Here is a 14,076-nt window from a genome sequence, read left to right as displayed (position 1 = left end):
TCAGGCGCCTGGAACCCTTCCAGGCGCCCAAACCAAGGCTATAAATACAACTTTGGTCCTAGAAGCTAATAACAATAAGCATTTTGATAAACAATACTTGTGCACTTCTCTTTGTTAGTTTAGTTTCATTTTTCTATGCATTAATTTCTGTAAAGAGGTTTCTCTGCCTGAAGGAAAATTAGTACATTTCACTTCATTAGATTAACAACCTCTCCGGTTGTAATCAAGTAAATCTTTGAGCCTAATCTTTTTATTTATCTCTTATTTTATTTATACAAGTGTTTAGTTTAATTAAGTTATAAACTTCAGGAAGGTATTCTTGTTGTCTTTGTGCAGGGGTTATTCAACCCCCTCTAGTCGGCTGCCAAGGGTCCTACAAGTGGTATCAGAGCGAGGATGTTTCAGAAGAACTAACTGTTGACTGAAGCAAAGAAACTAATGTGGTAATGATGAGGGGCCCCACCCCGCTGCCATGGTGGATGCCAAAGTCAAGACGGTCAATGCGTATAGGGCAACGGTCGGTCAGGCGAAACATGCCCCGACCGGGGAGAAGGATCCGATCCACCATCACCCTCGACACGGGAAGCATTCAAACAATCGACGCTCATGGGAAAACGACACGCAGAAGCCAAGCCGAGCGGCTCCTCCGTTCGGCTGAGCAGTAGACTCAACATCAGCCGGGCATGCAGACAGTGGACTTCCGGTCGGGCGGCCATTCATCTCGGCCCGAGAACAGACAACACTTGGACTGTAGACTTCCGGCCGAGAGGCTATCTCGCTCGGCGTGATAGCAGGCAGTATGTGGACAGCAGAATTTCGGCCGAGTGGCTACTCCGCTCAGCCAAGCAATAGACACAGCAGACTATCTTTTGATATCCTTTTGAGAGCTAGTGTCGCTGACAGACGGCATGGTTGGACAGATAATCGTATGACGGAATCTTACCACTGTCACTTTAGAGATATGCTCGACCCGTTAAGGAACTGTGTCAGGGATATTTTACTAACAAATTTTTTTAGGGAAAGATTTAAGATGCATCCTCATCTTGTGAAGCGTGCATGTGTGCTACAGGAGCTCTATATAAAGGGGGTCCAAACATCGGCAGAGATATGTGATATTTTACTATTGCACTACAGTTTTCTTTGCTACTCTCTTTGCTTCTTCTTCTTCCTCACCGGAAACTGACTTGAGTGTCGGAGGGCTAGGCACTGACGCTGCTTGTGTTGCAGGAGCAGAGCAATGTCCACAGGAGGTTAACGGAGCATCATATCTCCAGCATTCATCTCATCGACTTTCGGACTGAATTATGTTTAGTGTCGTCTATGGGAATCTAGCCTGCATCCGAGCCAAGAAGATGGAGGACGCTAGATGACTCACCATCGTGACACTCACTCAGGAGGAGCTGGAGATGCTCGTGCAAGCCCAAACAGCAAAAATGATCGAGCAACAACAACAACAGTGTTTAGGGTTAAAGGTTAACCGTTAACGTTTAATGGTTAACGGTTATTAGTTAAGGGTTAAGGGTTAACGGTTAATGGTTAACGGTTAAGGTTTAAGGTTTAAGGTTTAAGGGTTAAGGGTTAAGGGTTAACAGTTAACGGTTAAGATTATCGGTTATCGATTAAAGGTTAACGGTTAAGGTTTAAGAGTTAACGGTTAAGGGTTAACGGTTAACAGTTAAGGGTTAACGGGTAACAATTAATGGTTAAGGGTTAACGGTAAAGGGTTAACAGTTAAGGATTAAGGGTTTAGGGTTAACGATCAAGGGTTAACGTTTAACGGTTAAGGGTTAAGGGTTAAGGGTTAAGGTTAACGGTTAACAGTTAACGGTTAACGGATATCTATTATCGGATAACGGTTAACGGTTAAGTGTTAAGAGTTAAGGGTTATCGGTTAAGGGTTAACGGACATGGGTTAACGGTTAACGATTAATGGTTAGCAATTAACGGTTAGCGGTTAACGGTTAAGGATTAAGGGTTAACGGTTAACGATTAATGTTTAACGATTAACGGTTATCAGTTATCGGTTATCAGTTAAGGGTTAATGTTTGATGGTTAAGGGTTAATGGTTAAGGGTTAAGGGTTAATGGTTAACGATTAGGGGTTAAGGGATAGGGGTTAGGGGTTAGGGGTTAGGGATAAAAATTAAGGGTTAACGGTTAACGGTTTAGGGGTTTAGGATTAAGGGTTAAGGGTTAAGGGTTAAGGATTAAGGGTTAAGGGTTAAGGGTTAAGGGTTAAAGGTTAAGGAATAAGGGTAAAGGGTTTAGGGGTTAAAGGTTAGAGGTTAAGGGTTAAGGGTTAAGAGTTAAGGATTAAGGGTTAAGGGTTAAGGGTTTAGGGGTTAAGGGTTTAGGGTTTAGGGTTTAGGTTGGATTCTTGATGTGACAAGACCATTATAAAGTTGTCACGTCAACTAAATGTGTTGTGGCCTAAGTGTGCTTTGGTTTACATGGCTATTGTGCTAAATGAGCTTTTGCCTAGATGGGCTTTGTCCAAATGGGCTTTCGGCTAAATGGTCATGGGTTCAAATGGACAATGACCTACTTGGGCTAAATGCGATAAATGGACTAAATGTGCTTGATGGACTAAAATAGGCTAAATGGGTTAAATGACCTAATTGGCCTACATGAGTTAAATGGGCTAATTAGGCTTTGGCCTATATGCTAAATGTGGTGTGGCCTACATGGTCCTTGTGCTCAATGAGCTTTGTGTTAAATTGCATGTTGTCCAAATGGGCTTTGTGCTAAATGGATGCACAAGGGGGAAAGGAAAACATTGTAACAAAAAATTGCACATAATCGGATGAAAAAGATAAAGGAAATGAATGGTGAACATATCGTATAGGAATGTATTGTATCATATCGCATAGGAACGTATCGTATCGTATTGCATTGGAACGTATCGTATCGTATCATATCATATCATCACGTTTCGTAGTATTATAGATTGTCTCGTCACATATCATACCGTATAATACCGTATCATATCGTATTGTATGGAGTTGATGACAACCACATGTTTGAGGATTGGGACATGGGAGGTGAGGATTTTATAAGGAAAAATTTGGTTGTTTATGTAAATGATGCATCTCTCCTTCCTGTTATTATTTGTATGTTCTTTTGGAAGTTGTTGTCTATGCATTATTCTTATTCTCTTCTTGTATTTGCAATCTATTCAATCTTGCTGTTTTAGGCAGAATTTTTCTGCGCATTATTTTCCTCCTATTTGTGTTTGTAATTTTATGTGATACGGTCCACCAAAAAAAAATGATGAGCAATTTTACTTGCCTTTATTGCTGAGTTTCACTTACAATTATCCACGAAGGATCTGCTACTGGAGTAAGTACCCCATAGAGGTTTTGATATGATCAACCAAGTCAAGTTAGGTCTTATTGTATTTAACCTTGTATCTAAGTATGCAAGAACTTAGGAGCACAGGGAGTCCAGCAAAGGGCGCAGTTAGTGTGAAGGACGATATGGGAGAGAGTCGGTGGGCTTGGTGCGTCTGAGGGACAAGGTGCTACGGAATAGTACGAGGATGGACGAGAAGGAGGCGCGCGGCGTTTCCGAGGGATGAGAAGCCGGAGTGGAAGGTTGCTCGAGAATGCCAAAAGTTGGGTTCAAGTGAGCCCTATTCCGGATGACCGAAATCACTCAAGCGAGCGGAGCCGGAGTGGAAGACCCGGACCGATGCGAGAAGAACCGAAGCAGAAGGCCTGGACTAAAAAAGTCAACTATGTTGACTTTATGGGTCCGAGTGCCCGGAACAAAAATTTTATTATGATTGACGTGGACTTAGACTAACACATCGGGGATAAAATTATATCCCACTTTAGGCGCCTGGAACCCTTCCAGGCGTCCAGACCAAGGCTATAAATATAACTTTGGTCCTAGATGCTAATAACAATAAGCATTTTGATAAACAATACTTATACACTTCTCTTTGTTAGCTTAGTTTCTGATCCGGCGGATAGAACAGGGGATCCCCATTTTGAGGGGTCAACACCACGTGGAAGTCAAAAGGCCAGGTGGTCGACCGGATAGAGACGGACCGAGCGGCCGACCGGAGAAGGATGGGCCGACCTCCCGGCCGGCCGACCGATGAATAACCGATGGCAAAAGGTGCCCCGACACGAGTCGGGATTCCGCCGCTCGATTGAACAGTAACGAGGGGCCAAGCGGAAGTCATGCTTGGCCGAAGACATAAGGTAACATAGTGCTAACAGTCCCTACATAGCACCTTACCAAAGATCTCCCCAGCATATCGATGCACACGGCAGGTCGGACGTGATGTGAGTGTCGTCCGGCCGGGCGGCGCATAAGATGAGTGCCGGCCGGACGAACTCCCCGTCTAGCCAACCGGACGGATGCCCCGGCGGGTGGTAGGTAGAGAAGGACAAGGAACATCTTATGACAGCTGTCGAGTCCTATGGCGAGGCCATACTCCAAATCTGGTGATGAGGTGCTCCGTTGTCCCATCGAAGACGTGTCGGGACTGTAGTAGTATGGTGTCAGGTAAGCTTTCTGACAAACACATACCGAGGTATGGGCTAAGGACACATGTTCGCCTCGATAGGAGTGCGTGAGCTCTTTCACCGCCCTATATAAGTAGCCTTATACTTCGCAGGAGGTACGCATTCTGATATTTTTGGAGCCACTTTTTTCACTGCTAGCTTGCCTGACTTGAGCGTCGGAGGGTCGCCGCTGGGAACCTCTTCCCTGCCCGACTTCTGTGCAGGTTCGCCGGAGGTTCGTGCAACCAGTCGAAGACCCACATCAGCAATCGGAGAGCGCCACGTGCCCAGCGTTCGTTGATTCAGCATTCGGACAGGATCAGTTTCATTTTTCTATGCGTTAATTTCTGTAAAGAGGTTTCTCCGCCTGAAGGAAAATTAGTACATTTCACTTCATTAGATTAACAACCTCCCCGGTTCTAATCAAGTAAATCTGTGAGCCTCATCTTTTTGTTTATCTCTTATTTTATTTATACAAGTGTTTAGTTTAATTAAGTTATAAGCTTGAGGAAGGTATTCTTGTTGTTTTTGTGCAGGGGCTATTCAACCCCCTCTAGTCGGCCGCCAAGGCTCCTACTGTTGGGACCGAAAAGTAGCTAGAGGGGGGGGGGGTGAATAGCTCGTCGCGTGCTCGTTGCTCGGCGTTGCTTGTTTCTTCAAAGATGTGCAGCGAAAAATACAGAAACAAACCACACAACGCTAATATGGTTGGTTTACTTGGTATCCACCTCACAAGAGGTGACTAGTCCAAGGATCCACGCCTACACACACACCCTCCACTAATAAACTCTCCTTTATGGTAACTACCAAGGGCGGAGAAGCCCTACAAGACTCAATACAAGAAGAAAGGGAAAGGTAATGAAATACAAGCTTACAAGCTTACAGGCTTACAATGAGAGCAAAATCCCTAACCCTAGTTTCTTCTTCTTGCTTTGATCCGCCTCTTGACTTGGAAGAACCTCCAAGAGCCTTCAAGAACTGGCGATCTCAAGCTTGAGAAGAGTTGTGGAGAAGCTGGTGAAGATCTGAAATGAATCGGTGAAGATCTGCCGAAGGAAATGAACGCCTGCGGCTTAAATCGACGCTAACGGTCGAATCCCGATCGATTGGAATGCTCCCAATCGATCGGGGAGGCTTTGGATCGATCCACGGATTGATCCAGAGCGCCTCTGTGCTCTGGAAAAATGCCTGGATCGATCCACGGATCGATCCAGTGCTTATCACGCGAAACAGCAACGTCCCAATCGATCCACTGATCGATTGGGACCTCTGGATCGATCCACCGATCGATCCAGAGGGGTTCTGTTCGCGGGGACTCACCGGATCGATCGGCCGATCGATCCAGATCTTCTGGATCGATCCACTGATTGATCCAGATCTTCTGGATCGATCCACGGATCGATCCAGATCTGCTGGATCGATCCACAGATCAATCCAAACCTGCTGGATCAATCCAGATCTTGGTTTTTACCCAAAACCAAGTCCAAAGCCCCCTAAACCAACATCTAGTCAACCATGACTTGTTGGTACATAAGACCTAGCATCCGGTCACCCTTGACCAGCTAGGACTCTCTCACCAAGTATCTGGTCAATCCCTTTGACCCACTTGGACTTTTCTCTTCTTGCCAAGTATCCGGTCACTCCCTAAGCCCTACTTGGACTTTTCTTCCTCGTGCCAAGTATCCGGTCAATCCCTTTGACCTACTTGGACTCTCACCAGATGTCTGGTCAACCTTGACCCATCTGGATTTCTCTTGCCTGGCTTCACTCACCAGGACTTTCCTAATTGCCTAGCTTCACTCACTAGGTCTTTCACCTGGCTTCACTCACCAGGATTTTCCTCCTGCCTAACTTCACTCACTAGGACTTCCCAATTGCCTAGCTTCACTCACTAGGTCTTTCACCTGGCTTCACTCACCAGGATTTTCCTCCTACCTAGCTTCACTCACTAGGACTTTCCAATTGCCTAGCTTCACTCACTAGGTCTTTCACCTGGCTTCACTCACCAGGATTTTCCTCCTGCCTAGCTTCACTCACTAGGATTTTCCTCCTGCCTAACATCCCAGTTAGGACTTCCCAGTCAAGTATCCGGTCATCCTTGACCTACTTGACTCTTCTTCAATCAACCTTGCATTGTCAAACATCAAAACCTAAACCAAGACTCAAGCTTGGTCAACTAGGTCAACCTTGACCTGAGGGATGTTGCACCAACAATCTCTCCCTTTTTGATGTTTGACAATACCAACACAATCACTTACAATACCACATGTAAGTTAGGCTAATCCCACAGCCTAAACCTTCTTCATGCCACTAGGTAATGAATACATAAGTTAAGCCCTTCATTCTCCCCCTAAGAGGGCAAACTCCCTCTAGGTAATAAAAGCCTAACTTACTCCCTTTCATTCTCCCCCTATTGGCACACATCAAACCATGCCCCATTTTTGGGCACACATCAACAAATTCACTTGTTGAAAACTCTCCCCGTGAAGAGTTGCTCATCGTTGTTCACAACTTCACTCGTTGTGATCAACACGATAATGAAGGTCTCATACCCTTCATTATCCTTAACCCTACATTCTCCCCCAATGTAGGCAAATGCCCATCCTTGAGCATTATCCACTTGAAACCACTTGAACGATGAGGATATCCACTCCCCATTAAAGTTCAAACGCTCAACCTTGAGCATGTTCTTAACGGAAGGTTAACCACCTTCCAAGGTTCATGAAAAATAATTTTTATATCTTTAAACAGTCTCTCCCCCTAAAGACATGGTGGTAACTTCTGTCATTGCACCAACAATGACTTGGAATCCCTAAAACTTTAGGAAACCCAATTTTAGAAGTTTTGAGGTTCAAATATTCAAAATTTGAAACAAACCTCAACCTAAACTTAAACTTAGCCCTAGACTAAAATAGGTTCAAAGATGCTGAAATCAGACATTCCCAGCCAAAATCAGCATCTTTGATCGATTGGAGTTGGGTTCCAATCGATTGACCCCTGCTGAATCGATCCACCGATCGATTCAGTCTTCTTGGATCGATCGGCTGATCGATCCAGCGAACTTCTGCTCGCGAGAAATGCCTTCTTAATCGATCGGCTGATCGATTGAGACACTCCAATCGATCCACTGATCGATTGAAGGCCTGAAATTGCTGAAATTCAATTTCAGCCAATTTCAGAAACCCCTAGAAAATTCTACAAAATTCCAAAAATCGTAAAAATTTGTGTAGACATTATTTAGGGTATAATTTATCATGGAAAAATAGTTTTCTATGAAAATACATCATATTTTCAAGGATTGACACACACTTGAGAACTTGCAAAAACTTTAGTGTTTTCTTCAAGTTTGTGTCTAACTATTCAATGGTGATTACTATCAAAAGATAGCCTTCACCAAGGTTTTCCAAAATCATTTTAAAAACATTTTCACAACCAATATCCCATCATGTTCCTTGGGCTTAATGCACATGACTTGTACATTAGCTTTCCCAATGATGGGAAAACACATAACTATGTGTTTTGATGAACTTAAAACTCAAAGAAATGCACTAAATCAACATGTTGAGTTTTGTTCATCATCCTAACATCTCACTTGTATCTATTGTGCACAAAACACATACAAGTCATCTTATAGGTCTTTGTGAGATGTAAATTTTGGTTTTGCCCTAATCTAGGGATCATGCATATCTATCTAGGCATTTTGTGGATATTGAACATCCACTTAGGATGTTACTTGTTAATACCACTTGTTGACAACACTTGTTGATAAATGTCATTTGTCCTTCCTTTTAAGGAATTAAACACAATGCATGATAATGTTATGGCATACATCAAAATGAACTAGCTTTCAAAAGAAAGATTCCTATAACTACATGATGTATGAATGTCATGACATGGTATTTTTGGATTTTTCATAATAAAACATGAATAAAAAAAATAAAACATGATGCCATGGCATATAATGGGCAAACAATCATGGCAAGGTTTAGCATAAATAAAATATACCTAGATTACCTTTCTAAGTATCCTTAATCACTTAGCTAACTCAAAATATACCACTTGTTTTAACTTAAAACGTTAAACCTAGATTGCCCTAAATGCTTCAAAGAAATGTCAAAACCTAAATTGACATTTCTATTTCTCTTGATTTGTTTATGCCACTTAAAAATTAAGCATATCCTCAAATGTTGGCATATTCCATTTTTCCTCAAGAGTAATCACATAAATCAAGGCCCGGATTGCCTTAAATTTCTAAGAGAATACCAAAATCCCAACTTGGTATTTCTCTAGATTTTCCCAATTTATGTCATTTTAAGATAAAATCAATTTTTCCACCATTAGGCACATTTTACTCTTTCAAGGAGTAAATAATAATTCCATTTCATTTTCAAAGGTTAACAAAAACCATGAAAATGCTCCTTGAGTGTCAATTTCCTCAAAGTTGGGTTAACTACCCTTCTAATCGGAGTTGACACTCTCTAACCCATCTATGGGGTAGAGAAGATGCTCCTAGGAACCCAACACCTATTGGTGCTCCTTGGATGCTCTAGGTACTCACTAGGGATAACTTCCCTAGATACCTTCCTAGTGACCTTGTTGGGCTTCTTAGAAGCCTTGGTCACATTTTCTAGGTCAACTCTAGGGATAGCCTCCCTTGTGGCCTTGTTAGTGACTTTCTTAGACTTCTTAGAAGTCTTAGTCACTTTGGTTGCAAAGATACTTCTAGGGATATCTTCCCTTGTATCCTTTACTTGACCTCTAGACTTAGGGTTTGTTCCATACCTATATGGAACCCTATGATAACTAGGCACATCCTTTTTTTCTTTGGGTTTGTATCCCAAACCTCTATGGCCATTTGATGGCTTTTGTACCCCTAAACCTAGGTTATGCTCATTTTGCCCTAATAAGATATTTTCCAATCTTTTTAGGGTCTTTTCTAATTTATCAAGTCTTGACCTCAAGACTTGATTTTCCCTCACTAAGTCCTTAGTATTTGATTTTTCATTTGATCCATGAGCATTTTTATTCTTGGGTTTGTATCTATTATCCTTAGTGTTCTTGCCCAAATATCTATCTACCTTCTTAACCTTAGGTTGGGTAGTCTTGGCATGTAGGGCCACATGTTTTTCCTTAATGCCCTCATGCTTTCTATTCATATGGTAAATTGCATTAAAATGATAAAAATTAGAACTATCATACTTTTTACCATAACGTAAAGGGGTAGGCTCAATAAATGTTACCTTCTTCTTTACCTTGGAGGCTCCCCCTTGACTAGTGCCTCCTTGAGCCTTGACCATCTTCTTACCCTTGGGGCATTGACTTCGGTAATGCCCTTTTTGTTGACACAAGAAGCACACAATGTGCTCCTTGCTCTTCTTTGTCCCGAGGGTGGTCTCCTTGGGCTTCTCCTTGTCCTTTTGTGTCACTTGACCCTTCTTCTTGGCCAAGTTGGGACACTTGCTCTTGTAGTGCCCACTTTCCCTACACTCAAAACATATTATATGATTTTTATTTTTAATTAAAACATTTATACCTTCTTGTGTAGGGATGGAACTTGCTCCTCCATTTGATATTTCTTGAATTTTGGAGGTGGCACCATCTTCTTCTTCTTCACTTGACCCGGATGTGGAGGCCTCTTCTTGCTCCGGGTTCATTGATCTACACTCCCCCTCAATCCTAGAGGTGGAGGCTTCATCATCTTGTACATGGAACAAGGAGTATGCTCCCTCCTTGTTCTCTTCATTGCACTCCCTCGAAGATGAAGCTTCTTCTTGGACTTCTTCTTCGGAGGTTGAGCATCTCTCAACCTCGGAGTCCTCCTCTTGGTCTTGCTCCAAAGAGTCACTGATGTGCGTAGATTATATACTCTTTTACGCATGTTTTTACGCACATTTACATACTTTGAGCATGCTTGATCTATGCATTTTTATACTTCCAGCTTTCCTTTTAGCATATTTACTCTTTTGGTTCGGAGATCTGCTTTTTGTGCATTTTCTGTACACAGGAGTCGAAATTGGTGAAGATTATGTGTCCTCGGGCAAGCTTGGAAGTAATTGAAGGGAGAGATCATCAGGCCGTGTACCACACAAGGCCGTGTAGTCTTAACAGGAAGGGAAGAGGACATGGCCGTGTGAATCTCACACGGCCGTGTCTTGATTTGAGGAAATCAGAGCAGATGCCTTACATGGCCGTGTGGATCTACACGGCCGTGTGAGGTTTCCAGAGGCCAAGAAGATGGTGGCCGTGTGCACCACACGGTAGTGCGAAGTTTCCAGAGACCAAGCAGGTGGTGGCCGTGTGGATCTACACGGCCGTGTGAGGTTTTCAGAGGCCAAGCAGGTGGTGGCCGTGTGCACCACACGGCCGTGTAGCACTTCCAGAGAACAGTAGGGTCCTGGCCGTGTGGAGTCACACGGCCGTGCAGGGAACTGGACATGGCCGTGTGAATCTCACACGGCCGTGTCGTGGGGCCGTGTGGCGCCCGATTTCCTCCTCTATTTAAACCTTCCTTCACGAATTGAAAGGGGATCTCTCCCCCTTTGGGAGAAGGCAAGATTTGGTGGTTTCCTCCCAATCTTGGGAGGAATTCTGGGCGATTCAAGGGGAGTTCTTGACGATTTCGACTCCGGAGCGAGGATTGGATCCGAAGACGAAGATTCTTCGTAGATAAGTTTTCTCTTTCCCCCTTTTCTTGGTTTCTTGGATTGGGGATTTAAGAAATGCTTGTATTCTCTATTTCTTCGGGTTTTCTTCCTCGATTCATGGAGTAGATCTTGTATTCTAGGATGAAAGGAGTATTTGTATGATGGATTGATGTAATCTCTTATGGATTTGCCATTTTCTTGTTTCAATGACATTATCTGGCTTGTATCAATTAGATCTTGAATGATTAATGGTGATTCGTGCTTAATTCTCATTCTTGATTAATTGTTTGGATTTCTTATGGACTTTGTAAAGATAAACTCTCACTCGATCATCCGAGGGATCCACGTGACAGGTGCAAGCCCGTGTAAGGACGTTTGAGAGACAATCTTGAAGAGGAAATAGGAATATTCAAGAGAGTAGAATGGATTTTGTGATTAGTTTCTTGTATCTTGATAGATTAATAAGTCGTGGGCTTCTATGTTGATATCCGAGGAAGGCATAGTAATAGGTGCACTTCTGTGTAAGGACAACATAGGTTCATGTCTAATTAATCCTATTTAGATACATTTCTCAGTCCTTAGCCGGTTGTCTATTGCAAGAGAGAACCGGCAACTTTCTACATGTTTGGCAATTGAGGGATAAGAATTGGTGAACCATTTACATTCGAGAAATCCTACAAAGAAACCGAAACTCCTAGAATCTCCCTTTATCATAACCCAAAACACTAAACTCTTGTTTGTTGATCTTTAATATTAGATTTGTTTACCTTCACTTTGCATTCGAAACAATTGGATAGTTGTTTAGCTAATTCGCATTGAGACATTTCTAGTGCTTATTCCAGTCCCTGTGGATACGATAATCTTTTATATTACTTGCGACATTTCCGTACACTTGCGGAGCGTGACAAGTTTTTGGCGCCGTTGCCGGGGACTGCGCTATAACATTAGGAATTATCAATTGAGTTAGACTAAACATAACTTTTCTTTCTTTCTTTACATTTTCATAGTTGTAACTTTAGAATTCTGTTTCTATAAGCTTTTCTTTTCTTGAATAACATTCTTGACAATTCTTTTTGTTGCAATTCTAATTCTAATTCTAACTTTGCATTCTTGATTTCTAGCACTCTAATCTAACTTTTCTCTGTTTTCTCTTTTGATCTAGTTTCTTTCTTATTTTCTTTTGTAAACATATCTTGCAATTTTTAGCATATGAATTATTCTAGATATTTTTCTTTTTCCATTTATCTTTTCTTTCTTGTTTTCATTATGCACTTTCTTTCTTGCAATTTAAATTCTGCATTTGCTTTCTTGCTTTTCATATTGCATTTTATTTCTTGTTTTTGATTCTTGATAATTTTCTTTTTCTTCTTGAATATCCATGAGCACTAACATGTCAAGTAGGCCCATGAGAAATTTTTCTACACTCTTTTCTGCAAGATTTTTATCTCCCATTGTGCAACCTCAAATTGAAGCAGAAAGTTTCCAACTAGACCCAGAGATAATTTTCATGATACAAAGTCACAAATTTGGAGGAGAAGTATCAGAAAGTCCTTATCTGCATCTTGAAACATTTTTAGAGATTTGTGATTTGGTGAAATGCGAAGGAGTATCAGCAAATGCAGTTCGATTGATGACATTTCCTTTCAGTATCAAGGATAAAGCAAGGACTTAGCTATATTCTCTCTGTCCTCAAAGCATCACAAGTTGGGAACAATTGGAGAAGCAATTTCTGAATCATTTTTTCCCTCCAAGTAGAATGGTGTATATGAGGAATTGCATAACAAATTTTGCTCAGGCATATGGAGAATCATTATTTGAAGCATGGGATAGATTCAAGAGTCTTCAAAGACAGTGCCCTCATCATGGTTTTGAAAAATGGTTGATTTTGCACATATTCTATGGGGGAATTTCTTTCTCAGACAAGACTTTATTGGATTCATCAGCTGGAGGTTCTTTTATGGACAAAAGTGTAGATGAAGCTTATTCGTTAATTGATCAAGTGACATTGAACCTCCGTGAATGGTCGAACAAAAGTTGGATGGAATTTCCCTCAGATATTCAAGAAGTGAAAGCCATAAATGTAAGAGAGCCTGTCAAACAAAATGAAATTCAACCACCTAAAAATGTTGAAATTCACAAGTCACAGAGTGAGGAGTTCAAACATTTGGGGGCAAAGCTTGATAGTATTGTTTCAAAATGGTTTAAAGAAGATCCCCCTCCTACACAGTCAAGATCCAATGAAAAGTGTGATGATGTGGGGTTGAGAAGTGGCAAAAATCATGAAGAACTTCTGAATAATGACATGTTTAGAATTGAGGAGAAGAATAATAGAAGATCACAAGAACTCAATTCCATTTATCTAGGAAGTTCCCAAAGGCCAGAAGTACCTTTCCCTCAACGATTAATCACACCAACATTAGATAAGCAAGTTGGACCTCCTCCAAAAGCTCAAAGGGAATTTGGGAAAAAGGGAGTTCAGTCTTTCCCGGGACCTTCACTAAGGGTTCCTTTTCCACAAAGGTTAGTGGGGGTAAATGAAAATAAAGACTTCGGCAAATCCTGTGACACTAATATGGTTGAGTGTAGATTTTTGAATATATATGAAGATGAAGATTTTTCAGATGAGGATTTTATTGATAATGTAGTGGTAAATAAGTTTTCAGATCTACCTCAAAATTTTATAAGGTGTTATAGTGACATTGAATTTTCAGATGATGAATGTGATGTGGTAGATCAACTTAAAACTGCAAGTGAAGTTATTGATCCTCTTGTTATTGATTCTCCTATTGAGGACATAGATGTTGGTTTATTTTTTGATGTATGTGTTGATGATGATGATATGGAAGAATGTGTAGGAAGCTGTGTTGTGGAAGCAGCATCTCAAGGATCACCGCCATTGTCAAGACAACCCTTAGAGGA

General features: G+C 41.7%; 1 non-coding gene across 1 annotated transcript; it reads right to left on the bottom strand.

Moving 5' to 3' along the window:
• Positions 1-12,920: 12,920 nt before the first annotated feature.
• LOC122030766 lies at positions 12,921-13,026 on the bottom strand. Its single transcript, XR_006125604.1, has one exon. It is a non-coding gene; the product is annotated as a small nucleolar RNA R71 (small nucleolar RNA).
• Positions 13,027-14,076: the final 1,050 nt, after the last annotated feature.

This window comes from Zingiber officinale, chromosome 10B (genome assembly GCF_018446385.1).
Source record: "Zingiber officinale cultivar Zhangliang chromosome 10B, Zo_v1.1, whole genome shotgun sequence".
Lineage (NCBI taxonomy): Eukaryota > Viridiplantae > Streptophyta > Magnoliopsida > Zingiberales > Zingiberaceae > Zingiber > Zingiber officinale.
This window is presented reverse-complemented; position numbering and strand designations above follow the sequence as displayed.